The sequence below is a fragment of the Pelodiscus sinensis genome, chromosome 7 (assembly GCF_052426305.1).
Source record: "Pelodiscus sinensis isolate ZL-2025 chromosome 7, ASM5242630v1, whole genome shotgun sequence".
NCBI lineage: Eukaryota > Metazoa > Chordata > Testudines > Trionychidae > Pelodiscus > Pelodiscus sinensis.
In genome coordinates, this window is record NC_143058.1 from 63,076,697 (window position 1) to 63,104,571 (window position 27,875).

Genomic DNA, 27,875 nt, shown 5'->3' on the forward strand with positions numbered 1-27,875 from the left:
GCAAGAAAGCCAGATGGCTAAAATGGCCATCGGAGCTTTCTTGCGCAAAAGCGCGTCTAGATTGGGCACGGATGCTTTTGCGCAAAAGCACTTTTTGTGCAAAAGCATCCGTGCCAATCTAGACGCTCTTTTGCAGAAATACTTTTCACGGAAAAGTTTTTCCGTGAAAAGTATTTCCGCAAAATCATGTCAGTCTAGACGCAGCCTAAGGGTGTGTGTCTAGACTACAAGGTTTTTTTCGAAAAAAGTGGCCTTTTTTCAAAAAAAATCCCCTGCATCTAGACTGCTGCCGCATTCTTTCGAAAGTAAATTGATAGAACGCGGCAGTTTTTTCGATCGTGGAAAACCTCGTTTTACAAGGAATAACGCCTTTTTTTGAACGTGCTCTTTCAAAAACAGGCGCTATGTAACTGTGCTTTTTCAGAAGAGAGCATCCAGACCGCCTCTTTCAAAAAAGCACAGTTTGCATTACATAGTGCCTGTTTTCGAAAGAGCACTTTTGAAAAAAAGGCATTATTTCTCATAAAACAAGGTTTTCCGCAGTCGAAAAACTGCCGCATTCTTTCAATTTACTTCCGAAAGTACTGGTTGCTTCTTTGAAAGTACTGGTTGTAGTCTAGATGCTCTTTTTCGAAAGAGGCTTGCAGTCTAGACGTAGCCTCAGAGTGAGGACCACCAAACCCGGTAAGCGGCTTCCTCTCATAACTTAAAGCACGGTCCGGAGTTGGTTGGGCCAGGAAAATAGGATGTGCCTGGAATGGGATTGTTTGTTCCTCATCAAACCATACAGAAAAGAGACAGGATCACCACGCAAATGAAAGAGGGTGGCTGGGGAGCGGGGGTCACCCCCCCCCCCGGCACTGCCCCAACCCTAAGACTCCCACTCCCCAGGTGCCCTTTAGGGAGGATGGAGGAAGCTGAAGCTGCCCCCCCCCCCCGATTTGTACAGGGATGTTGCTGGTTGTTCCCCTTCATCAGGGAGCGGGAGGAAAGTGCCCAGTTTGCTGCATTCCTCACTCTGGCCTGGACCTGCCTGTGCCTTCTGGAGATACAGCAGCCACGGAGAGATGTTTCTTACCTGGCTCCATGCACCTGCGATGAGAGATGGCTGGGGTTGTCCTCTCTCCTGGCAGCAGCTTACAGACCACACCCCTCATCCCCAACGCCACCCCAGAGCAGTGGTTTAAATGAAGCCTGGACATTTTCATGTTAGTTTCCAAACAAACAAACCCAAATATGAATTAAGGACCTGAGTAATGCTGGGTAAATCTAGTCAAAAATAAATTCGAGGGACAACCAGCAGCTTCTCGGTCTTGGTCGCTGATCCAGGCACACAATGCCACTCTGCAAAGAGAGCGGCTCTCCAGTTCTACATGGCTGCTAATGGGGCAGTGCTCCAGATCTCTTTGCCATGGCGAGGCTCCAAAAGGCGGTGTGTCGTCTGAACCAGCAGGGGTGGCTTTATCTCAATCCCAACATTCTTCCCATGCATAACCATCACAGAAAAATACGGAGCCAATTCACATGATGGCTGACAGTAGCTGAAATAAGTTACACTCTGGAGACGTCTTGGATGGACGGCCAACAGCTCTCAGAGGTTATGTCTATATTGTGCCCGTTTTGCGCAAGAAATATGCAAATGAGGCGAAGCATGGAATATCACCATGCCTCATTTGCATAATTAATGAGGCATGTTTTGGCGCAAGATGCTTTTGTGCAAAAAGGAGCCGTCTACATGGCTTCTTTTTGCGCAAACCCCCCCGCTTGCACATAAGTTGTTCTTCCGCATTTTTTAAATTATGCAAATGAGGCATGGTGATAGTCCATGCTTTGCCTCATTTGCATATGTTTTTGTGCAAGAGGCTATAGTGTAGACATAGTCTAAGGGTTTGCCTACGGGGGACAGCTGGGAAATTAACGAAAGGTATGAATTGGTGCATTCAGTCTTTGTGGGGATGCTGTTATTTAGAATTACAGCCACATTATTTTGGTTTCATTTACTCACTTTGGAAGTGAATTAAGATAAAATGAATTCAAGTAACGATTAAGGGCAAGCTACCCTTGAAATGCTGATTGGAGAAGGAGAGCCATGGTAGTGCTTTAATGAAGACGCCCTGAGACTACAAAAGAGAGCTTCTCCTATTGTTTTAGTTAATCCACTCAGAGAGGCTGTGTACACCCCTGAGTGATGAAGTTATACCCAAACATTTTAGTAGTTTAGACCAGGGCTAATTTCGAATGTGGGTTGTTCACACAGAGATTGATTGCAGTTTAATGAATCCTCTTCAAATTCACATCTTCAGTTAATTTGGAGTAACTTCCTGGATGTCCCAATGTAAACAACCCTTAAAAAAGCCAATCGAATGGAACTTTAGCCCTACCCAGCATTGAAGGGAAACTATGTAGCTCGATGGCGCATCCTGTCAGTGTTGGTCCTTGAAGCAACAACCGGTTTGCATGCTCCTCATAGGAACCTTCTTCCTTCTGTGACAGATACTCTGTTCACAGTACATGTGACATAATAATTAATGTTCACTACAAAGATACATGTAACATCTCTCTGCCTTTATGTAACCGTCTCGGGTTCCCATGTGCAATACAACACAACAGTGCTTATATTCAGGTGCGTTGCATTCTGGCGACATAGATTGCTTTGTTGGGCTTTATGGATTTTGGAACTCTGGGTGCTATGGCTTTATGAGAATTGGTCCTTCTTGTTATCTACATTGCATTTCTTGGCAAGCTATTTGGTGCCTCGATATTACAGTGGTGGGCTCAAAAAAAATGGCTGTCAGCAAATATGTAGAGGACAACAAAATGTCAGACTAGCGTTCCCGTTACAATAGCAGCTGGAAGTTCCAACTAATATGAGAATTGCTGTGTTCTGGGCATTGTACAAACGCATGGAGGGGAACCCTCTCGTCCCTGGAACTGAAGAGGAAGTTTGCTTTGGCTTCCACAGGCCTGAGATTTCACCTGCAGTGTTTAGTCTAATCAAACAATGAGGAGAAACAGAGAAGTGACCCTCCCAGGAATCCTGAGCAAGTCAGTGCCAAAGCCAAGAATAGCCTTCCAGTCTTCTGAGTCATAGTCCTGTGCCCGGCTCATTCACTCGACCGTCTCACCTCTCACGCAGCTCCTTTTAAGTTACCAGCCTCGGCTGCCGGGGTGTGGCTTGCCCTGTTCTGCGCCGCAGAGTGTTTGGGTTTTGAAACGTCCTCGGGGTCCATGTCAATATCTGCACGGAGGTGAATGTTCCGCATCTTCTCAAAGACACGTCGCGCAGTCAAGGAGTGAGGGAAAGGAAGTATGGACATTTAAAAACCAGTGGGCCAGCTGCACAGCTAAACCGGCCTCGCTCCGTTGATTATCGGCAGTGAATCTAACCCGTCCATCTCTGGGCCCGTTCCCAGGATGATCTTGATGAGGTAGGGGAATTGTTAGGCAGAACTTTGAGGAAAGTAACAGAGCTGGCATTGCAGGGCAGATCTCTAGGATTCAGGAACACACCAGTGATAGTTTACCGGATGAAATCTGTTGGGGGGGGGGGGGGGATTTTTTTCCCCATATTGAGTTTGAATCTTATTTTTAATTGGTGTTTATTCCCAACTCTTTTTGTAGAGTGGTTAATAAAAAGCAGCCTCTCTCAAATAAATAAAATCAACGTAAAGTGATATCATCGCTGGCGAAGGAACATTTGAAGTTTTAAGAAAACAACCTATGTAATTGCTTTTTGAATGGGAAGCGTGCTGGCTTTTCCCCTGACCATGGATACAGTCAGGGGCAGATGACCATTTTGCGGGGCCCCGGGCAGCATGCGCGGGGATTTCTGAAGCGCGGGGCCCGGGGCGGCCGCCCCGTTCGCCCTGCCCTATATCCGCCCCGGATGCAGTGTCCCTGGAGAATCACTGCAGCATTTTGAGGTTTGGGTGTATGGGTATTATTTTTAAAGCACTTTGGAGACTCCAGTTTTTAGGACCTTTGATAAAAGGATCAGAAGTGAGATTTCGGAGGTATTTATTTCTCCAGTTATGTTGCTTCAAAGAGTTCCTATCTGGGCTGATGTCCAAGAGGGCTTTTTGATATTTTTAATATCCATTGTTCCAGTCTTGGGCCTGGGACGTGGGAGTCTGCGGATAGCGGTGGGAGCGGCAGTCGGGCCTCGAGATTAAAACCGGAGTTGTCAGCTGAGATTCGGAGCCCACTGCCAGACCCAGGAATAAGAGCTCAGGGTCAGACCCGGATTGGCTGGAGTGAGGCCAGGTCTACAAGAAAGGAGCAAGTTGAATCAAGATACACAACTCCAGCGACATTAGTTACGTAGCTGGAGTCGACGTACCTTGATTCGAGTTTCCCCACTGTCCCCACAGCGCGAGGCCCCACAGCGTACCAGCCACTGACAGGGGCACCCTTTGAGTTCGATTGAGCGGGTCTTTACTTTCCCTCCGTGGAGACGTTTGCCCTGACACAATACACAGGAATGAGAGGACTCCCTTGTACTGTGGTCCACTGGCTCTCCCGTGTCTATTTTTCTGTCATCAGATTATATGAGTTCTCATTGAATCTGCCTCTCAGAAGTAAGTTAAATCAGCTTGGATATGAGTATTGTCCTGTGTGCAGGGAGTTGGCCAAAGGCCTGTCATCCGAGGAGGACAATATGCGGTAAAACAGAGATTTGGGGTAGTCTCTAGTGATTTAGATCAGTGTTTCTCAACCTTTTTTTATTAGGTACCCCTTTAAAAAAAAGTATAGGTACCCCCAGTACCCACAGTTTTCAGACACACACAATTTTTTTCCTACCGTTGCAACACATTTGTTTAAACAATTTAATCGTAGCCAGACGGGCGATGAAATTTTGGGGTGTAAAAAGTACAAAAATAACCATCAGGGTGGTTATGAAACGGGGAGGGGAAGGAACAAGCCCTCTTCTTAATGATTCTTTGCAACATGCCTTCAGGCCTGAGCCCCTCCTTACCAGCGAGGTATTGACAAAGTAGAGGAATTCCAGAGAAAAGTAACAACAACGATTAGTGGGCTGGTGTGATTAAAGATTAAAAGTGACGCATGGATAGCGCAGCGAAGCCACACAGAGAAGAAGCTACAAGAGGTCAGGATTACAGGAGACACTAAACTGTAGTAATTCAGGCTCAGATTTTTAAAGATATTTAGGTACCTGATCTCCAATGGGAGGTAGGTCCGTAAATATCTTCAAAATTCTAGCTCTCGGTTCCTTCAGCCAAGGTTATATAACAGCAATAGAGGGACCTAGCATTAGGTTTTTCTTATTTCTTGGAATCAGGCCTCAATCATCTTTAGAGACACCAGGGCTGCATTCATGTATTATTTTATTATTTCTATTACCATAGCATATACCTGATCGTGCAGGATTTGGCCCCCAGTGTGCTAAATGCTGTACAAATCCAGAAGGAAAAGTCCCTTTTACCCAAAGAGTAGCACATCCAGAATAGAATCTCATGCTGCAGAGGTATCATTCTTACGTGGATGTATTTCCTTCTGCAGGTCTCTTGACACGTGCATTTGAAATGGGTTGCTTTTATGGCGAACACAATGCCCAAGTGGAAAACAGCAAACAGCGCGTGAGAATTCAGGGCCTTATTCACAATCAGGAAGAAGATTTGGGAGCATCTACAAAGTTCTGGTATCCAAAAGGTATGTAAAGAGTATTTGTAGTTTCACGGATTCCTCATTATTCCTTCACTCCAGCGACACGGCTGAAGTTCTGATGAGTTGTGAAGGGGGGAAAATTATGGTTCCAACCGAATATGGTATCTTTGCTGGTAAATACAAATGCTAATAGAAAGCACATGAAAACCTATGGATTTATTGCTAACTTTGCCCTCCTCCGCAACAGAGTGCTCCCATGTGTGGCTTTATGAACCTCTTGGGAGCTATATTCACTTTCATTGAGTCCTGTTAAACTTGACCGTTTGGTCAAATGACTGAACTTTTTCTAACCTGTGTTTTTAATAGATACCACCTCTTTATGCAGCTGAGCAATTATTTCTCTAACCCGCCACCTTGCATGTGCAAAATATTTGGGCTCAGTTTTGAAATACAGATGCTCCACTCGTGTTTCCATGTATCACTGTGTCTTAGCTGTTACGGGGGGCAATACGGAGGAACAGGGTCTATCGATCAGACACCAACTATAAACAATCTTTTCATATTTAACCAGGAAGTTCTATGGAGATATTTGTCATAGTTATAGGGAGTTCCAAGAGGGAATAACTAAGCAATCTGTATTTTGTTTTCCTACACAGATTTAATCTCTAGAAGGGCACATAAAACTGCAGGTTTGCTTTGCATTTCCTTAAATAGGCATGTGTAGTGCATAAAATTACTCCGTCATATTGGTTTGATCGCATTTACAGTGAGTTTCTTTGAAGACATACTAAGTGTCAGTAGCTTATTATCCAGTTAAACAGGCACATTTAACCATTTGATGTCAGGCTACAAAGAGAAGAATTCACAGTCTTAAAAACACAGAAGAATCACCAGCAAGGAGGAACCAAGAATTTGCTCCGAGTTTGCTGTGGGTCAATATGGCCATGCTATTTTTTTTCATGGGTAAGCTCTTACTCATAGAAGACACTGAGCATCCGATCCTGATAAACCCCTTATGCCCATGCTTAACGTGGAGTTGCTTTGTCATCGTTTTACTTCAGGTCAAGCGCGTGTTTAAGGGCTCTGTCGGATCACAGCCAGAGTGTGAACGCTCTGAACTCTAACGATGCTACTTCGTGTGTGTTTTAAAAAAGGCAACAGAGTCTTTAATTAGTTACACACAGTTCCGTGAAAGGAGGAATGGAATAAAGCTTGCAAACAGCTGATGAAATAGACAAAGGTGCACAAGAAGCCAAAGTCTGTACTGAAATAATTCCACAGGCTCAAGAGCATTTGGCCTAATAACATCACGTTATACCCTTAAATTACACTCTCCATTAACATGCTCTGCTTCCCGTACTCTGCTACCTCATATCCCTGTAAAGTCCCCCAGATTGTGGTACTTTCAGTTGTCAAGCTGTTTGCATCCCCATTGAGAGTGGGCACAGAATGTCATATCGGAAAGGTCTCCATTTTTAAGGCACAGGATAATGCTGCTGCCTGATAGAAGGGATAAACATGTAGACCTTCTCACCTTTGTATCCCCACAGAACTGCTGGAGCTGGTTGAATTTTTTCTGTCAAAACTATTTTCCAACCAGAAAACCATTTTTTGACAAAAAATTTTTTTCTTTACTTGGAACAATGTGTTGTTTTGTTGAAAAACACCACATCCAAAAATGGAAATATTTGCTGGTGCCTCATAAGAGTTACTTCATGTCCCTCTTCTCAGATTTGGGGGGGGGGGACTTCCTAGCTCTCCCACATCTCCCATGATGCTCCACCTCCCTTCTCCAAGGGAATGGAGAAATGATCACCAGGAAGGTTCTAGGTCCTGTCAGGGGGCATCTACACTGCACCCATAGGTCGAAATAAGATACGCAATTTGAGCTACACAAATTGTGTATCTTATTTCAATCAAATTTCAAAATAGCTTATTTCAAAATAAATACTCAGCACTAAATTTAGAAATAAATTGCTATTCTGAAATGTACCTTAACCCTCGTGGAAAGAGGGTTACAGGGATGTCGGAATAGTGAGCCTGTTATTTTGAAATAACGGGATGGTTCAAAGGATGCGGAATAGCTACCTCTGGTATCCGAAATAGCGCTGCAGTCTAGACGTACCTTTCACTGACCAGTCATGTTGTGCTGGATGAGTCACTTTGCCTGTCTATCACCCTGTCTCTACAACGGGAACAGCGCTATGTACCCACTTGGGGGTGTGTGTGTGAAAAAAAGGGTTGCCAAATCTCCAGGATGGTCCTGGAGTCTCCAGGAATTAAAGATTCCTCTTTAATTAAAGATGATGCCATGAAACCTCCGGGATGATGCCATGAAACCCTATGTGATAACCCTATGTGAAAATTAAGCCCTTTCTGTACAATGCTCGGAGCGCGGGATTGCTAAGTAGAACAGTTAGCACCCTGGGAGAAGACAGACCAAAGATGGAGGAACTGAGGTCCTGCTCCCAGTCTGCAGTGGTTCAGAGTGGGGAGCATGCAGGAGTCTAACTGGTGGAGTGCTTTCCTCCATGATAGGACAGTGACAGGAAACCTCTTGCCAACGATGTACAAAGAGACGGAGTTTGGCCCTTGGTCCCAGGTAGCTAAAAGGCGAGGATGTTGCATTTTTTTATCAGATGCTTTTTGCTAGGGGTGGACAGGTGATGGCCAACCCGTAATGAACAGCGCTGCAATGCAAACGGCCTGTTTACAGCTTCCGGGCCCGGTCTCCCTCTCCTCAGGTGGGTAGGTCCGAAGAACGGTGTGGACATGGGGCACTAGCCCTCTGCAGGAAGGCTTTCAAGAATAAGCTCTCGTACTGATCCAGAAGAAGCCTCAGCGAGGCTGGAAGGAAGTTCTACCTTCCTAAGCTAGGGTAGTGCTTGTGAGGAGACCCCGTGAAGGTGGGGTTATAGGCAGGGTAAGAGAAACATCACTGGCTGAGGACTATGAAATATGAAACCGGTGTCAACGGAAAATGTTCCAGATTCATTGCACTTGGGTTACATCTACATTACAGCGAAGATGGAAGCAGCCGATCTTCCAGGGTTCGAATGATTGGGTCTAGTGAAGACAGCGAGTGCAAACTGAGAGGGGCGCTGTGATCGATGCCGGCAGTCCTGCTTCCATGAGGAGGAAGGGAAGTGGAAGGGAGAATGTTCTCCCTTCGACCTGCCATGGGGACAGCGCCGAAAGCCGAGTTAAGCTACTTTGACTTCAGCTACACAATTACCGTCGCGGAAGTTGCGTAGCTTCATTCGACCTTGTCCCGAGGGGCAGGTGGACCCGAAGTGAGCTGCCATTATTTATGAGAGCATGGCTGAAATAGCAGGTGGAAAACAGCTTGGCCCCCTCTTTGGGCAGAATTCTTTTGAAATCTGTGACAAATATAAATGCTTTCTCTTCCTTATCAATTCGTTGTCATTCAGTGGGGCCCCAGTACAGAACAAGGCAGAGTTCACTTCAGCATGCTTTGAAAGACAGCATGTCAACCGGGTATCTTTTTTTGGCCGGGGGGGAGAGGGGGCAACCACTGTCATGTGCTAATAATGCCCTTGGACATATTACTTAACCTCCAGATGTCTGAGCGCCCCATTTCTAAAACAGGGATACGGCTGTTCCCTTGCTTCCACTTTTGGTCTGCCTTTTTCTGTCTAAGTTGCCAGATCTTCCCAGGTCAGGGAAGGTGCGTGTATGTACGCATACCCAGCCCTCGCCGCAAAGAGCCCTAATCACAACAGGGGATGGTAAAACAAATGGGAACTAAGAAGAGCAAAGCTCATGATGGCTTTAGATTTCAAAGCCAGTGGGGGGTTACAGCTAGGCATCCCGGTAGGCATGGCAGTGGGTGAAGGCCCAACTCGGGAAGGCAAGCCCCAACCCCGCCCCTTCCGCTTGAGGCTCCACCCGACCTCAGCCCAATCCTTCCTGGCTACCTGGAGGGCCTTTCCCTGCCGCTGGCTTCCCTTCCCTGCTGCCCATGCCTGTAGGCCATTCAAATTCACTCGCATGGCTCTCTCCACTATGCCCCACCGCCATGAATGGTTTTTTTTTATTACCCTCTCAGCAACAGCTCTGTAAAATGGGGAGCATGTGCCCCATTGTTCAAGTGGGAAAACGAAGAGTCCTGGTACTTTAAATGACTTCCCTTCTGTGAGTTGTGTGCCTGAGCCATCATCTGCCGAGTCCCAGGTCGCGGCTACGCTGTAGGCAGTCTAGGTGTCATAGCTCTACTGCTAGAGCACCACAACATAGACACTTTCCACTGCCACAGAAGGAGGGTTTCCATCAATACAGGAGGTCCACCTCCCCAAGTAGCTATGGTGAGCTAACTTTTATGGAGCCAGGCTGCAGTCCATCTCCCGGGCTAGACCACGGTGGGTCCGTCTCCAGGTTTGGATTCTAAAATCCCTTATCAGTGTGATACTCAGACCTGAGTTTTTGCTTTAGCTAGCAGGCAGAGAAAGGGATGTGTTAAAACATTCTTAGTGTCCTGCTTTTGGTACATACTGGCTACGTCTAGACTGGCATAATTTTCCAGAAATGCTTTTAACGGAAAAGTTTTCAGTTAAAAGCATTTTCAGAAAAGAGCATCTAGATTGGCATGGATGCTTTTCTGCAAAAGCACTTTTTGCAGAAAAGCGTCCGTGGCCAATCTAGATGCGCTTTTGTGCAAAAAAGCCCCGATCGCCATTTTCGCAATTGGGGCTTTTTTGCACAAAACAAATCTCAGCTGTCTACACTGGCCCTTTTGCGCAAAAGTTTTGCGCAAAAGGGACTTTTGCCCGAACGGGAGCAGCATAGTATTTCCGCAAAAAGCACTGATTTCTTACAGTAGGAAGTCAGTGCTTTTGCGGAAATTCAAATGGCCAGTGTAGACAGCTGGAAAGCTTTTTCCAGAAAACGGCTGATTTTCCAGAAAAATTGGCCTATCTAGACACAGCCACTCATTTTACTGCCCAGAGTTCAAGCCTGTTATAGGAAAGTCACTGAATCAAATTTCTTCCTCCCCCTCCTTTCATTTTCTTCAGTAGAGTTTTCTCTTCCCCGGGCTCAGGAAACTGGCAAAGGTAGCTCATTGTCTTCTCACTCATGAACACTGTTAAGATGAATGGGGAGCAATACTGTGTTGAGACGAATTCCTTTCTCTCATTCTGTTCTCCATGTTCAATCTGTGCCCGCTCGGGTTGTTAACTGGCACTTGGGGTGGACTTTGGCCTCTCTCTTGGCCAGTGTATTCTTTGGCTGACACTGTCACCTGTAGACTGCGCCCTGTCCTGTTGACCTAACAGCTGAGGACAGTAAGTTCTGTTCCCAACCCCAGCAAGCTGCCAAAGTGAAACACTTTTCCAGTCCGGAAGTTAAAATTTAACCATGGGTGCCAGTCTGGAGAGGCCTCCAAGAAGCACTTTGGCAGCTCACCTGGTCACAGAGCAGCTGCTTGGATTTGTTTCCTCCTCCTCCTCCTCCTCTTCCTCGTGCCCTTCTTCTTTTTCATGGAAAAGAAGCTGGGAGAGAAACTGGGGAAGGGCAGACTGTTTCACCTCCGGCTGTGCGGGAAGGAAGGTGGGAGGAGGGGTGTTTTTATAGCTATCGCGCTGCAGAAGGGGTGCTGAAATCCAAGCCTTTCTCCAAGCGAACCTCCAGCGGCCCAGGCGATCTGCTCTGACCCTCGCCTTGCCCATCCTCTCCACTGGTGTGGGTGTTTCTATGCTGGTCCAATCTGAATCTGATCCCCGCGGAGATGTACCGCCACGCTGAGCCACACAACGGGAATGGCACAAAGGGCTCACAGAGGATCTGAGAAATGGGGCCCTTTGTCTTTCACGTGTATTAATTAACCCCTGTTTAAAAACAGCCCGTAAAGGGGGGAAGGTGCCCATTATAGTCTGAACATATCCCAGAGCCTTCAGGTAAGGGCACAGACAGCTCTTAATTGGCACTCCCAAGGCAACCCCACGCTGCCAGTTAGGACCTCTCTAAGGTTAAAACATGCAGAGACCAAACTCTGGGGGAGTTGGGAAGGGGAAAGAGAACGTTCAGGTCTTCTCTACAAATCAAAAATGAGCAAGAAGGCAACCAAAACAGCCCACTTCCTCCACAGACTGCTGCCTTTCCCCTCCTCCCCCCTTTGAAAGCTACCTTTACATTCCCTCAGTGCAAAGCACATTTCCTCTGGTTCCGCAAAGGTCACTTTGCCGTATTTATGGAATTCTGTCTACCTTGGACTCACGCCAGAAAGCAGTTTAGAGGCTTGTGGTGATTTTAGGTCTGACTCTTTTTTCATGCTTTCTAGTGACTCATCTGTCTGATTCTTAACACTGCAGACACCCTTCCGACTTTCTGTACTCGCGGGCAGAGTTTTATTTTGACTGTTGTCATGCTGGTTTGTAAACCATACGGTCTCCATTCAGACTTCGGGCTTAGCTAGACTCATTCAGCATTTTTATTAAAAGAGTCTTTGGTTATCAATGGAAAAAAATTCAGAATGGGTGAGGAGTGGGAGGAGGGATTTCTCTTCTTCGCTGTGCCTCTGATTTTTAAGACTGGCCACACTGGCGGTCTAACTCCGCCTAGTGTAAATGATTCAATGTCAGTTGCACGTCCCACATCTGAAACTGGCCTGAAATGCAGGCAGTATGCAATTAGGTTTATAAATGGAACCCCTTGCGTGCAGAGCATGCTAAAGAGATTGCATTAACATAGGGCCTAGAAGAAGATCTCTTAAAGCCTGAGTCCTCGTACAGTTCAGCACTGTTAATGAAAGGCAAGTGGATGAATTGCATTTCGTCCTCCCCGCCCAGCTAGCTGCATGCCACTCTGAGTACCTGGGATGCTGCCTTTCACCTCTGGCTGGTGCAAATGCAAGAAATAAGGCCCATAATTTGCAGCATTGCTCCTTACCTGAGAATGCTGAGAGAGAAGCAGCCAAGAAGACTGTATAATAGATACGCTATTTGTCCTTGTAATATGTGTATCTCAGGGGTTCTTAGGCCAGGTCTACGCTACACCTGTAAGGTCAGGTTAAGGAACACAACTCTACGTAAAAAACACAGCTGGAGTTGGCTTACCTTAAGCCAAGGTAATGGAATGGGTTCCCTAGGGAGGGGGTGGAATCTCCATCCCTAGAGGTTTTTAAGTCTCAGCTTGACAAAGCCCTGGCTGGGTTGATTTAGTTGGGGTTGGTCCTGCTTTGGGCAGGGGGCTGGACTTGATGACTTCCTGAGGTCTCTTCCAGCTCTATGATTCTATGATTCTTAGGTGCCATTTTCACAGAGGGAGGCTGATGGGAGCAAACACTCCTGTCGGATTCTCTTACTCCTTGTGACTGCCAGGAATACTGGCTCCGGCTGGAGCCACCCTCCACATTCGATTTAGTGGGTCTTAACTAGACCCACTAAATCAAACACCAGAAGATTGATCTCCAGCGCAGTAAGTATAGACTTGGCCTCCGAGGGTTATCCATTGTGTTATGCCTGGTACAGACATGGAGTGAGAGGCAGCCTCTGCCCCTTAATGTTCGCGGTCTCTGTAGACATTCCAGGCATAGGAAAAGGGGGTGGACAGAGCATACAAGCAGAGGAAACAGGGCAATGGCAGGAAATGGCATGTGAGAGACCCGGTTTTTTGGGCGGGGTGTCGTTAGGAGGAGTTAACGGCATGAAAAGACCTGTGAAAGGCGAGGAGACGTGGAAGGGAAAGGTGGAGGGGGGTAGGGCAGAGTGAGAGAGGCAAGGGAGGATGCAGGAGGGGTGGCGGGTGGAATGAGGCTGAGGGGAGCCAACAGAGGAAGGGAACGGAGCAAAGACCTCATCAGCACTGCGCACTCCGCCTTGCTCCGTGATCCCCACTCTCCCGTGCGACGTGGGGCAGCCCTTCATTGTCACTGCGACAGAGCGGGGGTGGAAAAGCACATGGCTGCCAACGGTCTTGGGGGTGTCATCCACCAGCGGCCTGCTGATTTGGCCCATCTCAGAACCAAGCAGGGGCAGCAGGGACAGCAATCAGCCCCAGCTACTCCCAAACCCAGGCCCCCTGCCAGGAGGGCTGGGGGACAAGCTGCAGTCAATGGCAGTGCTGTGCCATGGAGACAGCATTCGTGCTCCAGGCAGGGACGGTAATGTACCGACTCCACATGGTGCTTAGAGGGGGAGAAGGATGCTGATGGGTTCCCTGAGGGGCTTAGGACCCTCCACAACAAGGTGTACAAACCCCACACTAGCGAGGGGGACGATTGAGTCTGAGTTGGGGCCATGGTGCTGGCAAGGCCCAGAAGCACGGTCTCCTCTGAGTCCCCCGAGAAAACTGGCAGGGGTCCTGAGCGTTTGGGCTGGAGGGGTCATGCCCCACATGGAAGGAGAGTGTAAGCCGGAAGCAGGCAGGGTGGCAGACGAGGAGTTCTGCTGAACAGGACTCTGCCAGCGTGACTCCCCAGTAGGGCCATGGTTTGTGGGCTGAGAGCCGGCTTGGGACCCCCTACGATGCCTGGCTCAGAGCAAGACCCTGAGGTGAAGCGAGACTTCCATGCCTTTGTCCTACTCCTTGATCAGGGACCAGGCATCCCTCCCCTCACTTTCCCTGGAAGATGAAAGCCAGGTGAGCTAACCACTATGTTTCCTAGCCCTCAAGGACTCCCCTCAAAAAAGATATTTTGGCCTTCGAAAGGGTTCAGAAAAGGGCAACTAAAATGATTAGGGGTTTGGAACAGGTCCCATATGAGGAGAGGTTAAAACGACTGGGACTTTTCAGTTTAGAAAAGAGGAGACTGAGGGGGGATATGATAGAGGTCTATAAAATCATGAGTGGCGTGGAGAGGGTGAATAAAGAAAAGTTATTTATTAGCTCCCATAATAGAAGAACTAGAGGACACCAAATGAAGTTAATGGGTAGTGGGTTTAAAACTAATAAAAGAAAGTTCTTCTTCACACAGCATGTAGTCAACCTGTGGAACTCCTTGCCAGAGGAGGGTGTGAAGGCTAGGACTATAACAGAGTTTAAAGAGAAGCTAGATAATTTCGTGGAGGTTAGGTCCATAAAAGGCTATTAGCCAGGGGATAGAAATGGTGTCCCTGGCCACTGTTTGTCAGAGGCTGGAGATGGATGGCAGGAGACAAATTGCTTGATCATTGTCTTCGGTCCACCCTCTCTGGGGCACCTGGTGCTGGCCACTGTCGGTAGACAGGATACTGGGCTAGATGGACGTTTGGTCTGACCCAGTACGGCTGTTCTTATGTTCTTATTATACTTCCCTCCAAAAAAAATCAACGTTGAAGGATGCCCTGAGACACTGAAGACGGCTCTGGCTGTTCCGCTGGCCACACCCCTCAGGCAGGAGGTAAATCGGCCGTGTCTGTTAAAGCTGGTGGTCACTATTTTTTACATCTTTCGGACCCCACAGCAATGTTACGAATCCACTTACCCAGTAAAACCGTCCCACCGAGCTAGTCATGCAGGTGACAATGGCCAGAGAGCAGACGGTGGTTTGGGGCCGATCCAGTACACAGACAACGCTTTGCAATGCCTGGCTAGGGCGGCCCGGTCGTCTGTTTCCCATTTCTGTGACTTAACCTGGCACGCTGGTGTATACAATGGGCATTTCTGTGCACAGGAGCACCGAAAGCAGGACTCTGGATGTACTCTTAAGGCGGCGGTGTCTGAAAATTATGCAGTTTGAGCTCTGCAGAAATAACACAGCTGGCAAAAACAGCAAACGGGTTTTGCCCTTACCCACTGCTTATGGAGAGGAAAGTGGTTAAGGAGCCGGTCTGGAACGCAGGACTTAGTTCTTGGCCTTGCTACAGACTCCCTGTGAGCTTCAAGCACGCCAGTTAAGGTCTGATTTCAAAGTTGGTGCAATACCTTGCTGGGAGCCCAGTGGACTTTAAAACATGTCCTTAGTCTCTGTGGGTCTCTGCCCCCCACTCAGGTAATATCCCTTACCTCCCAGGAGCACTGTGGGAATGAATTCAGTCATACTGTGAGATCAGAGTCTACAGTAATGAAGCCCCATAAATAGACAGCACACAGGAAAGTATGAGAGCAGCTGAGCAGTCAGTTAGAAAGCAGAAACCCCCAAGAGTGCCTTTCAGTTTTGGTTTGATGTGCTGCCTTTGGCCTCATCTATACTTAGCCAGAGATCGATCTTTCAGAGATCAATCTTCCAGGGTTTGATTTAGCGGGTCTAGTGAGGACCCTCTGAATCAACCACTGAAGGCACCCCGTTGATCCCAGTATTCCACGGGTGCTCCACAAGTTTCTCCCATCAACCTCCCGCAGTGAGGACACCGTGGGAAGTTGAGCTTAGGAACATCGACTCCAACTAAGTCATTCACATAGCCCGAGTTGCATATCTTAGTTCGACTTTCTCCCCCAGCGTAGACTTCCTAACTCAGAACTGAGGTCCCAGAGGTTGAGGTAATGGAGGGAAAGGGAATTCCACCCTAGAAGCCTTAAACAAAGCTATACAGAGGCTATTCATCCAAGGTGTAACTATATAGATTCCCGCTGAATTACAGCAGAATTGGGCCTCGTCAGTATCATTACCTCGGACACAGCTGGAGGAAAAGTGGTTCCTTGTACTGATGGATTCACAGGATTCCTTTGGGAGGGGATGGGAAGGGGGCTAATTTTATAAACAAATGGTTTGAGATAAATTACCACAGCAGCTTACACTGGCATTTCCCCCTCCTCCTGCTAAGCTGCATAATACATGTAAGCAGAAACAATTCACATGGTTACTAGGGGATACATGCCAAACACAGAGCATGACATAATTGGCTAAATGTGTGTTAAGTTGGCTATGGAGGGTCAGCATGGCGTTTTCTCAGTAGCTTTCTCTTCACAGTCATCTTTTCCCAGTAATTACAAGAAGCATTTATAAAAGATAAAAAGTTACCGAGAGTCAGGCCTCCACAATTCATATTCATGTTCTGTCTGGCAAAACAAAAAGTTTGTTTAATACGTTTAGTGTTGCCAGATACTTTCACAACATGTCAGGGAAAAAATGGGTTGCGCAAAAAAACCCCCAAAATAACAACAACAACAAACGGGGGCCAATACCGGACATCTGGCAACCCTAAATATGTTACAAAGGCAATGAACTATTTCTCCTCTTGTTATCAAATCTGAATACATTTCGATAATAAATTGACTTCAAATGCCCGGTTCTTTTGTTAACAGGCGCTAAGGGCATGGCGAACCATATTCTTTACAGTAGGTTTTGTCTGCTCTGGTGCTCAACTAGTATCTGTTAGGCTGTGACGGACCGGGCCGTGTCTGGGCACAGCTGAGGGCGTCCGCTCAGGGCGAATTGCTCGAATCCGGGGCTACTTACAGCCCCCGACTGGTGACCTCTCCACACAGGCCACAAACCAGTCCCACAGAGCACTTCGGCAGCCTGCCTGAAGCCTCCCGAGCAAAACCCCTCCGACACCCCAGCAATATCTGTGCCCCAGATGGCCCCGGGCCTATACACAGGTGGGGGGTCCTAGCACCCAATCCCACCTACCCCGAACAAGTTCTGTCCGGTTCCAAGAAACCAGCCACAGATCCCTGGTCAATTTACCCTCTGGACCTTACCCACAAATCACGCTGGGCCAATCCTTTAGAATCTATATCTAAAGGTTTATTATTACAAGAAAGAAAAGCCTGAGAGTAAGGTTATTAAAGTACAGTACGTTACATGCACCGAATCTCCCAGTTCTCGATGCAAGCTCTAGCAGAGATGTTGCAGCTGCTGGTTTAAAAGTTCTTATTGCACATCCTACGATCAGGATGGGTTCACAGGTCTTCCGGGCTCTTCAATCCCTGCAGTGCTGCCTCTGGGATGAAGTGCTGAGCTGAGAACAAAATGGCATCGACCGCATGGCCTCCTTATACCTCCTTCCTGGCCTCCCCTGGTCTCAGCCGGTCACCTGGTCCTCAGCCTCTCTCTGCTGGCAGCTCTTGGGTCTCCGCCCTCCTGCTTTAGGTGTGTCTTTGGGCCATCAAGGGCCATTGTTCCACAGGGCTTCACTACTCAGCCTGTCCATAGCAATGCTCAACCACATTCACAGAAATATTCAGCTTCCACACAGATTACAGATTCCTACCTACACACATAGACATTATACACTCACATAAATAGCGTACATAAGATCAACAAACAATAATCTCGCATTCAATACCCCACATGGCTCCCCCCATACCAATTTCTGGGGCCAACACCCCCACCTAGGGTTGCAGCAGCGATCTGGCTGCTTCCCTCCAATTCAGCAACGTGACATAGGCGAGTGCCTTAGTCATTCCTGTCTATCAACTTGTGCTTTAACAGGACTGTGGATAAGGGCAATCCAGCTGATAGAATGTACCTGGGTTATTAGAAAGCCTTTGGCAGGGTTCATCACCAAAAGCTCTTCAGGAACCTAAGCAGTCATGGGAAAACAGGACCTGTCCTCTCATGGTTCCATAACTGGTTAAAAGACGGTAAACAAGGGATGGAATCATAGAATCTCAGAATTCTAGAACTGAAAGGGCCCGCGTCCAGTCCTGTCCCTTGCCCTCACGGCAGGACCCAACACTGTCTAGGTCCCACAACAGGCTGTAGGTCGAATAGAGAAAAGGGGAAGGACTTTTTACACAACACTCATTTAACTGGTGGAACTCATTGCCAGGGGATGGTCTGACGGCCACAATTTTACCTAGTTTAAAAAGGGAACTAGATAAATTCCAGCAATGGCAAGGTGCAAACCCATGCTTGTTGCACCCTAAACTGCAGACAGCCAGAAGCTGCACAGGGGACACCATGCTAAATTACTCCAGCTGCCCTATTCTGTACACTTTCCCTGAGGTTCGTTCTGGCACAAGCCACGCCCAGAGAGAGAATACTGGGCTAGACAGACCATTGGTCTGACCCGGTGTGGGAGTGCTTACGTTCTTGCCAGAGCCTCAGTCAAATCAGCATAGTTCTATTGATTTCAACAGATCTGGGCTCACTTCTACCACGGCAAGATTGGTCCCGTTGTTCCACGACACGAATGGGGCAGATTTTTAAAAAAGACCAAAAATGTTAGGAGTTTCACCTTCACACCGACATCTTTACACACACACACACACACACACACACACACACTCTCAGTTCGGCAAATATGTTTTGGATATTACATTTCTGCTTCACAAGTAGACACCATTTCCTGTTGAATCAGCCAGATCGATCATTGGATAATGATCCGAACGGCTGTGCTGTTTCTCTTTTGAGTGCCTCCGTGCATCCATGCCTGTCTTTGTAGACCAGGCCTGTCATTATGGGATTGCCATTCGCCTGTGACTCATTTTCTTTTCTGGCATGTAGCATGTCAAACAGTATTTCCATATCTTATCAGTCTGCATTGTAATTCATTTTCACAAAGCAGATGCGTCTCTGGGATGTCTTTTGACTTTCATCGTGGTATTAGCGAAATGCTCCCAAAGGGCTGAGGCTGTAAGTTTCCCATGAAATCTAACCTCCCATTGAGTTCCTTGGGAGTTTTACCTATATAAGGACTGTGTGGTGGATGCTGAGCGTCTGAGGCTGGGTTTCATTGGCTACACTGTCGGTTTGACGGCAGAGGTTTGCTAGACACTTCCAAGGTTTTCCAAACGACTGGGCATCACAATAATGCTTCGCACTGCCGAGCGCATGGAGACTTCAAAGTCCTTCACGCACATTGACCGACGACCCTTCAAAACGCTCTGGGGAGGTGAGTCAGGAAGGATCAAAGTCGTTATTTTGTGGATGAACACACTGAAGCAGGCCGTTCACGTCCCTGCGCGGCAACACATTTAAGCACAGGTGTTAGTCACATTGCTTAATGCGCTCCTGGAAGCAGAGCCACAAGCCCGTTTCGGATCCTAAATGTCGGGTGCCCTAGGGCTCAGGTTCTGTGGGGAGGAATCCCATAGGACACACTTAGGGGCGGAATTGCTTTGCTGAGTCTGGCCCTGAAGGACGTGTCTACAGCCACATGGGGTCAGACCCAAGAGCAGGACGCTGGAATTCTCGCTTGCTGGTTCCGCGATCAATCTAGACTGTGCTACATCTCCAGAGCACACCCCACCAGGGGCGACGCGGTGAGGGAGGGACACAGGGCGCCAACGGCCACATGACCTCTCCCTCCGCCCAGCCCCACCCCTGCCGTCTCCCCGCCTCTTCCCCATCCTTGCTCTGCTCCACTCCACCTCTTCCCCAAACCCCTCCCCTAAGCTATCTGGCCCTGGGGATAGGCACAGGAAGCAGCAGTCGGGATCCCTGAACTCCTCACCAACAGTAGTTCAGGTACTTCGCTTCCTGCCGGTGAGTGTGGGTGCAGTCCCCCCCACTCCCGTCCCGAGCGACGTGCTGGGAGAGTAGAGTGAACTGGGGCTGTGTTGCTCCTCTTCCTCCACCACTGCGGGTGAGAGTAGAGGGGCTGGTCTCCTGCTGCAGGCCCTAGGGACTCTGGCCATGCTGGGTGCTGGACGATCCCTTGCCCCTCCTGCCCTCAGCATTTGGGGCATGTGCCCCCTTGATCTCCCCACATATCACCCCTGTACTCCACCATATTGTCCCTAAGCTCCCAGGGTCACTGAGTTCCGAAGATTAACACTGCAGAAAATACACCGACAAGAACGGAGAAAGTTTCCCTTTGTCACGCCAGAGCAATGTTCTCCAGGGATGTGTCTAGACTACATGCCTCCGTCGACGGAGGCATGTAGATTAGCCAGATCGGCAGAGGGAAATGAAGCTGCGATTAAAATAATTGCAGCTTCATTTAAATTTAAATGGCTGCCCCGCTCTGCCGATCAGCTGTTTGTTGGCAGATCGGGGCAGTCTGGACGCGCCGCGCCGACAAAGAAGCCTTTCTTGATCGGCACAGGTATGCCTCGTGAAACCAGGTTTACCTGTGCCGATCAAGAAAGGCTTCTTTGTCGGCGTGGCACGTCCAGACTGCCCCGATCTGCCGACAAACAGCTGATCGGCAGAGCGGGGCAGCCATTTAAATTTAAATGAAGCCGCGATTATTTTAATCGCGGTTTCATTTCCCTCTGCCGATCTGGCTAATCTACATGCCTCCGTTGACGGTGGCATGTAGTCTAGACACACCCCAGGAGTGCACGAGGGAGTCCAATACTAACGTGGCCAGGGTCTGTCCTGTGTTTCCAAGGGACGCTTGCAATCAAGGAGCAAGCCTCAATACAAGTTTGTCAGTGGGAACCTCGTGTGACGGGGTGGCTCACACCCAGGCTAGCCTGAAGAGAGCCCGTGGGGGCAAACTCTGCCCACTAGACCTGTGATCAGTGTCCAACCTGGAGACAGGAATTAAAAGGGCTGAACATGGCCCAGGCGGGGCCTGACCAGGGAGAGAAACCGGGCAGGAGCCAGGCTGCTGACAGGGAGCGCCTCCCTGAAGGAACGTACGTCTGCGACAGGAAGCACAAAGCAGTTGGGAAGGAAAATAGCAGGAAGCTGGGGGTCTCGACACCGGCATTGCATTTGCCTACGGACCACAAGCCACTGCTCTGTAGACGCAATGTAATCCAGCCTACAGACCAATGTCAATCCCATTTTGCAGGCCTCTGTACTTGTGCCTCAAACAGCTGCAGAACTGTGCACTGCCGCAGCTTAATTGTACCTATTTTTGTTCTAAATTAAGCCAGCATAATCTATACAAGCAGAAAAACTGAACACACTCAGGTAAAAAAAAACAAACAACCCCCCCCCCCCATAAATTCATGGTAGGCCCCACTCACGCCTCAGAAATGTCTACCCGAAACCCACTGGCCTTCCAATGGGGAGTTAATGGCTTTGCACTCTGACCCTTGCCACACAGGGACGGCAGATGCCAATGAAACGAATAAATAAATCCGAGGGCCAGCTCTGTAAATGAGTTACCCACCCAATGCCAAGTTCACCTCCCTGATATTTACCTTGGACTAAACTGTGCAAATGGGGACAGGAGTTGTTTGACGCACGTGTAGTGTCCTAAAATCCTTTCAGAGTTAACGGAAAGCAAGCAGACGGTGTCCTTTCCTTGTGGGCAGGAGACAGGCACTGATCCGCTGAATGGCTGACTGATACTGGCACCCGCTTAGGTCGCGCCACGCCACTCAGTGGGGCAATGGAGCTGGAGGATCATGGGAAATGGAGCTGGAGGATCATGGGTAATGGAACTGGAGGATCATGCACCAAAAAAGCCATCTTGTAAAAACTTACCACTTTTCAGGGAACTGAGTCTTTTATTTTATTTCATTTTGTTTTATTTTATTGTTTTGTTTTGCTTTGCTGTTTGGTTAGTTTCTTTTAGCAATTTCTCCTTTTCTGGCTTTATTGTGCTTTCTCTCACCTTTTCCCGGGGGGGGTTTAAAAAAAAATCAAGATGTAAATAGCCTCAAACACGCCAGCTTTTTTTGTTGGTCCAGGAAAAACTCAGCAGTACAATCCCTGCTGTTTTTCTTAGTTTAAATAAGGCTATATTTTAAATAATAATCCTTTAAAAAAAATCCAGGAACAAAGAACCTCATACACTTGGCTGAATAAATAATGGCTCTGATAACGCTGCTGATGGCCCGAATGAAAAATCCACGGTCTCTTTCATGTGGTAAATGTGGGCAAACCTACATGCTTTCCTCTTAGCAACCAATAATTTGACCTAATTCCACTGCAACTGCTTTGCTCTCTCGTGCATGCATGCGCGTGCCCTAACGATGAACTTGATTTGCAGCATGACTGCCAAGCACATTTCACTGGTAAGAAATGTGCTTTCCCAAGTAGATCACACCAGGGACTGAAATCTAGTGAGAACCTATCCAAATCCAAGTGCTGGCTAGCCGAGGGGTCTGGCTGCATGAGAATTAGCAAACTCTGTTGTTCTCTGCATCTTTTATTTCTGGAGTTAGTGACCCTGGAAAGTATCCCCGAAAGCCCGTCAAGATCCAGAAGTGCACTGTCTGTTAAAACCTACGGTGAGATTCTAGCTGGTGTAAACAGGTGCAGCTCAATAGGGGACAGTGGAGTGGCACCTATTTCCACTAGCGGACAAACTGATCCTGATTAGAGGCACAGCCCTCAGCAAGGAGAGCACCCAGGAGAAGCCCTGAAAGCTGTTATTCCTCAGAGATGGACTTCGAAGGCACTGTTCTCTCATTGCTTCCCCTCTGCTCCAGGGTGGGGGTGCCTGGCGGTGTGTTAGTAATTTTTGCCCCTTGCTTAGTTTATACTAGAAACAAATGTATTCTTCCTCACCACACCGGCTCATGTGCTGTGGAAAGAGCCCTGGGCAGACTTGTATTCCAGGTCCCCCTCTCACCTTAAAAAAACCCGATCCATTAGGGTTGTATAAAACACCACCAATATGGAAAGTGAATAAAGAGAAGTTATTTACTTATTCCCACAACTTAAGTACTAGGGGTCACCAAATGAATTAATTGGCAGCAGGTTTAAAACAAACAAAAGGGAGTTTTTCTTCACTCAGTCAACCCGTGGAACTCCTTGCCAGAGGATGTCGTGAAGACCAGGACTTTAACAGGATTCATGGAGATTAGGTCCATCATTGGCTATTAGCCAGGATGGGTAGGGATGGTGTCCATAGCCTCTGTTTGTCTGGAAGTGGATGACGGGAGAGATCACATAAGGATTACCTGTTGTGTTCCTTCCCTCCAGGGCACTGTGGGCAGACAGGACACTGGACTAGATGGACCTTTGGTCTGACCCAATATGGCTGCACTTACGTTCTTAAATGGGCCAACTTTGCCTTTTTAAAAAACATTTTTGGGCCAATGAAATGAATTCTCATTTTTTCCAAATGGCGACTGTGGAAGCAAGTGCCTTAAGCAAAATGTACCATATTGCCAGAGACAGCTGTGCTCCATGCTGTCATGAAAGCCCTGACGGTATAGCGTTAAGCCGTAGCATGAAACAAAACCCTCTCTTGAATAATTATTGGAAGTCACCACACTGTGGTCCATTTGAGAAACTGGGTGCAATGTGGTAAAAATTCCACCTCTGGAACGTTCGTGTTTCTTTCAAAAGTTCCTGGAATTTGGGAGTCTTACTTTGAAATCTTGGGGAAGTTGAATCTAGGAGTTTCCCATTATTCAAGTTTCAGGCTAGGGCTGGTAATTTATTGCTGCGTGGTAGTTAACATCTGCGAGTTGAATCATTGATGTTCTAGGGTCCAGAATTCTGAACCCTAGAACAGTTAACAATGTAACTTCAGTTGGAGGATGGCAGGAAAGATTGTGGATTTGGTGTTTTGGACTCTTCAGATATGACCGACTTGCCCCATCTTGCACTGTGCGCTCCGTCTTCATGGTGCCTCTCCTCAGCACAGTCATACAAATCTGTAATGCTCTTGAAAAACAACTCTCCTATTTTGACTTGCAATGGGAGTCGGCTGTCTAATTGTCCTCTTTACTTTTGGATAATCTTCCCCTAAATTTCACATGCATGCCCACTTGAAATGTACTAAAAGAAAGTTGCTTTGGGGATAGCATTGAAATTTACAAAAATATGATCGAGGGGAACACACACACATACACAAGACATTTTCTTCAGCCAATCAGAAGAAGGATATGAAAATGAGTCATGCCTGATGTATGCAATGATACACAGCCTGTCGTAATGTAAAGCATTTGTTGTGGACATTGCTGCAACTGGTTTTATTATAAAGTGGAAATTTCAGATTTATTCCTTATGAAGCCTATCTGTTACGTTATCCTATTGAGTTACTTGGAAACCACAATCATTCCATTATTTTAACAAGGGGACTAGAACGAAGCTGTCCTCTGTGATTTCAGGGCAGGCTTGACTTCGCAATCCAGGAAGATGATGTAACCAGGAAACAGCCCATGAATCTCATCCAAAGTCGTAAATTCCAAGGCATAATAAATCACATTTCAATGAGTTTCCATTGGACCCAAACTAAAGTAAAGAACTTTATGAGAAATATTTCATTTACAGTGTGTGTATGGGGAGGGGGAGGTTCTTTCTGCAGAACCACAGATTTACAATTCTGGTATAATTCTTGAAGCAGCTAGTTCTGTTCCAGCAGCAGAATTGCAGGTGACAGACTTTCTGGGGGGGCTGCATGTATATCCAATAGTCTGTACAACAGGTGCAGGATCTAATGGAAGGCAAAAAATGGCACTTCTAACGTATAAGCTAGACCACCCCGATGGGTGTGTGTCCCGGCTTGTTTATAAACACTTCCATTTATAGGGACTCCAATGACCCTGCTTGGAAGCTGATTCTAGAGGTCAACTATCCTGATAGAATTTTTTTCCTAATATCCAACCAAAACCTTCCATGCTGCGGATTAAGCCTGTAGCTTCTCCTACCTTCAGTGGGCCTGGCGAACCATAGATCATCATCCTCTTCATAAGAGCCCTTCACATATTGGAAGACTGTTATCAGGACTCCCTCCCATGTCTTGCATGCAACTCCTGTTGATATCCCATCCTCCCTGAATCATCTCAGTCTTTTTCACAGGAGCATCCCGTTAATGACTCATATTACTACCACCCCGATCCTTTTCAGCAGCTCTACTACCTAGCCACCGATTCCCATTTGGTAGCCGTTCACCTGATTTTTCATTCTCTGTTGAAGAACTTTGCCCTTGTCTTTACTGAATTCTGTCTGGGTGATTTCAGGCCAGTTCTCCAATTTGTCAAGATCATTTTTGAATTTTCAACCAAAGTGCTTGCAACACCTCCCAACTTGATGTCCTCTGAAAATTATATAAGCACAAGAACAACACAAGAAGCGACAGGCTTAAACTGCAGCAAGGGAGGTTTATGTTGGACATTTGGAAAAACTTCCTAACTGTCAGGGGCATTAAACACTGGAATAAATTGCCTAGGGAGCTTGTGAAATCTCCATCTCTGGAGATATTGAAGAGCAGGTTAGATACACATCTATCAGGGATGAGCTAGACGCTGCTTGGTCCTGCCATGAGGGCAGGGGACTGGACTTGATGACCTCTCGAGGTCCCTTCCAGTTCTATGATTCTATGATTCTCCAGTCCATTATCCAAGCAATTAATGAAACTATTGAATAGGAGCAGACCCTGGACTGACCTTCTGGAACCCTATCAGGTACTCATTCCCAGGGAACCACTGACAATTCCTCTTTGAGCACTGTCTTTCAACCAATTGCATATCCACCTTATCTTAATTGCATTCAGATTACATTTCACAAATTGACTGATGAGAAATTCAAAGGCCCGGCTACAATCAAGGCACATCACAGCACCTGCTTCCCCTCTCTCCAGTAGGCTAGCAAGCAATCTTGTCAAAGAAGGAAATTAAGTTAGTTTGGCCTGATTTGTTCTTGGCAAATCCATGTGGATTATCCTCCCCCGGGTGCTCACAATGTTTTTGTTTAATAGTGTGCTCCAGATATTGAAGTGAAGTGGACTGGGCTGTAATTCCCCGTTTCTTCCTGGTTCCACTTTTAAAAGATGGATAAGATGTTTGTCCTCTCCAGTCTCCTGCACTGATAATCTCATAGGCTGTTTCCAGAAGAATCATAGCATCATAGACTCAACACTGTTACTCCCCTGCATGATCAAGTCGGAGGAGCAGACAGGTTGTTAGGAGGAACACACCTGTTTAAATGCAAATACAGGTGAACGTCATTCTTTGCTCAAACCAAGCCTGGATGCGTTTCTGACAACATGCCGTAGGAATTGCCTCCCACACAGGACTTGCCAGGTGAAATTCAGTGGTCCTGAGTGGTGGAAAAGGTGGGATTAGATGAACGCAAAGGGTCTCTATTGGCCTTATAATCTCTGATTTTCTCCTTGCTCAAGCAAAATTCCCTTGAACTGAGCAAGAATTCAAGCTAGCAGGATTTGGCCTCCGTATCTTTGCCACTAAGAGCAATAAGGAGGAGCATGCAAAACACATGGAAGGCAAATGGTTTTCTGATGACACATGACACAGTTTTATAGTTCTCTCCAGCATGGGGTTAGCACAGCCAAAAGACCACATCTACCGTCTGCCTTACCAGATGTTGGCGCGGAAACTAGTACCGTGAGCTCTTTAATTAAAGCCATGTCAGCAGGCATGTATTCCACTTCCATGCGTACTTGTAGGCCTTCTAAGGAACACAAAAGGTTTGCTGGTACGTGTATTTTTAGGCTAACCAGGATCAGATCTGAAAGCCGCTCTCTTGCACAGAACAGTTCCACTTCTGAGTCAGCAGATGAATGCTCCTGGGAGGTCTGGATTTCCATAGGAGGGAAATCCAGCTTCTTTCTAAGACCAGCTACATTAGAGACAATCCCCCCCCCCCCATGTTCCTTTGCTGACTCTCACAGTCATCACTGATAAGGAGCAGACAACTAGGGGACTGCAGAGTTTACCAATAAGCACCAGGGATAGACAAACTGATTCTGAACCTTAGGACTTTGACCCTTCCCTGGATTCTTTCTCTGGATTGTTCAGCACAGAGCCATACACTGCTCCCCCTTCCATAGCTCCCTTCTTAAACCTGCCGAAGGAGAAACCTGCTTCCCTTCCCAGCTGTCTGTCCCCAGTTGAAACCTGATGGGAATTGGAAGGTAGCGATGGAGGGGACCCCATGTCCCCGTATGTCTATAAGAACGGCTCATCTCCCGGGAGTGCACGGGGACGCTGTCCCTTCATTCCTATGAGGCCCTTTCTCCAAAGCTGGGAGGAAGCAACCTGGCACGATGACGTCTCGCAAGATCCGGCTGCACTAGGTGGCATAGAGCAAGGACTGGATGTGATTGAAGACGGAACGACCTTCTCATGCCAAAAGATGATTCTTGCAGGCTGGGGATGAGTCCCGGTGGTGGCAGGATAATGAAGAGAGGTTTGCACTGGCAGGGCTGCAGCTGATCTAAGCATTTCCATCCCTAATGATAAAAACACAATCCCAACGATACATAGAAAAGGATGGGGGCTAACTTAGCTGTTACCACTCAAGTGGTCTACACTAGGACGTTATTTCAAAATAACCCTCCCCAAGGTCGAATTTATAAGTGGAGTGTCCACACTACCCGTTATTTCGAAATAATGGGCTGCTTAATTTGAAATCTGTACTCCTGCATTTTGTCAGGAATAACGCTACTTCCAAAAGAGTTATTTCAAAATAGTGTTAGTGTGCACACTCCGATGCTGCTATTTCATAAGAACGGCCAGACTGGGTCAGACCAACGGTCCATCCAGCCTAGTATCCTGTCTACCAACAGTGGCCAATACCAGATGCTGAACACAGCAGGTAATCCTCA

General features: G+C 47.4%; 1 long non-coding RNA gene across 1 annotated transcript in view; it reads left to right on the forward strand.

Annotated features, from left to right (window-relative positions):
- The first annotated feature begins 3,131 nt into the window (after positions 1 to 3,131).
- LOC112546470 (uncharacterized) overlaps positions 3,132 to 27,875 on the forward strand; it is a 96,768-nt gene continuing 72,024 nt past the window's right edge. Inside the window, exons 1-2 of the long non-coding RNA XR_003090166.3 lie at positions 3,132 to 3,428; positions 5,521 to 5,670. This is a non-coding gene — a long non-coding RNA (uncharacterized LOC112546470). The remainder of the gene's footprint in view (positions 3,429 to 5,520; positions 5,671 to 27,875) is intronic.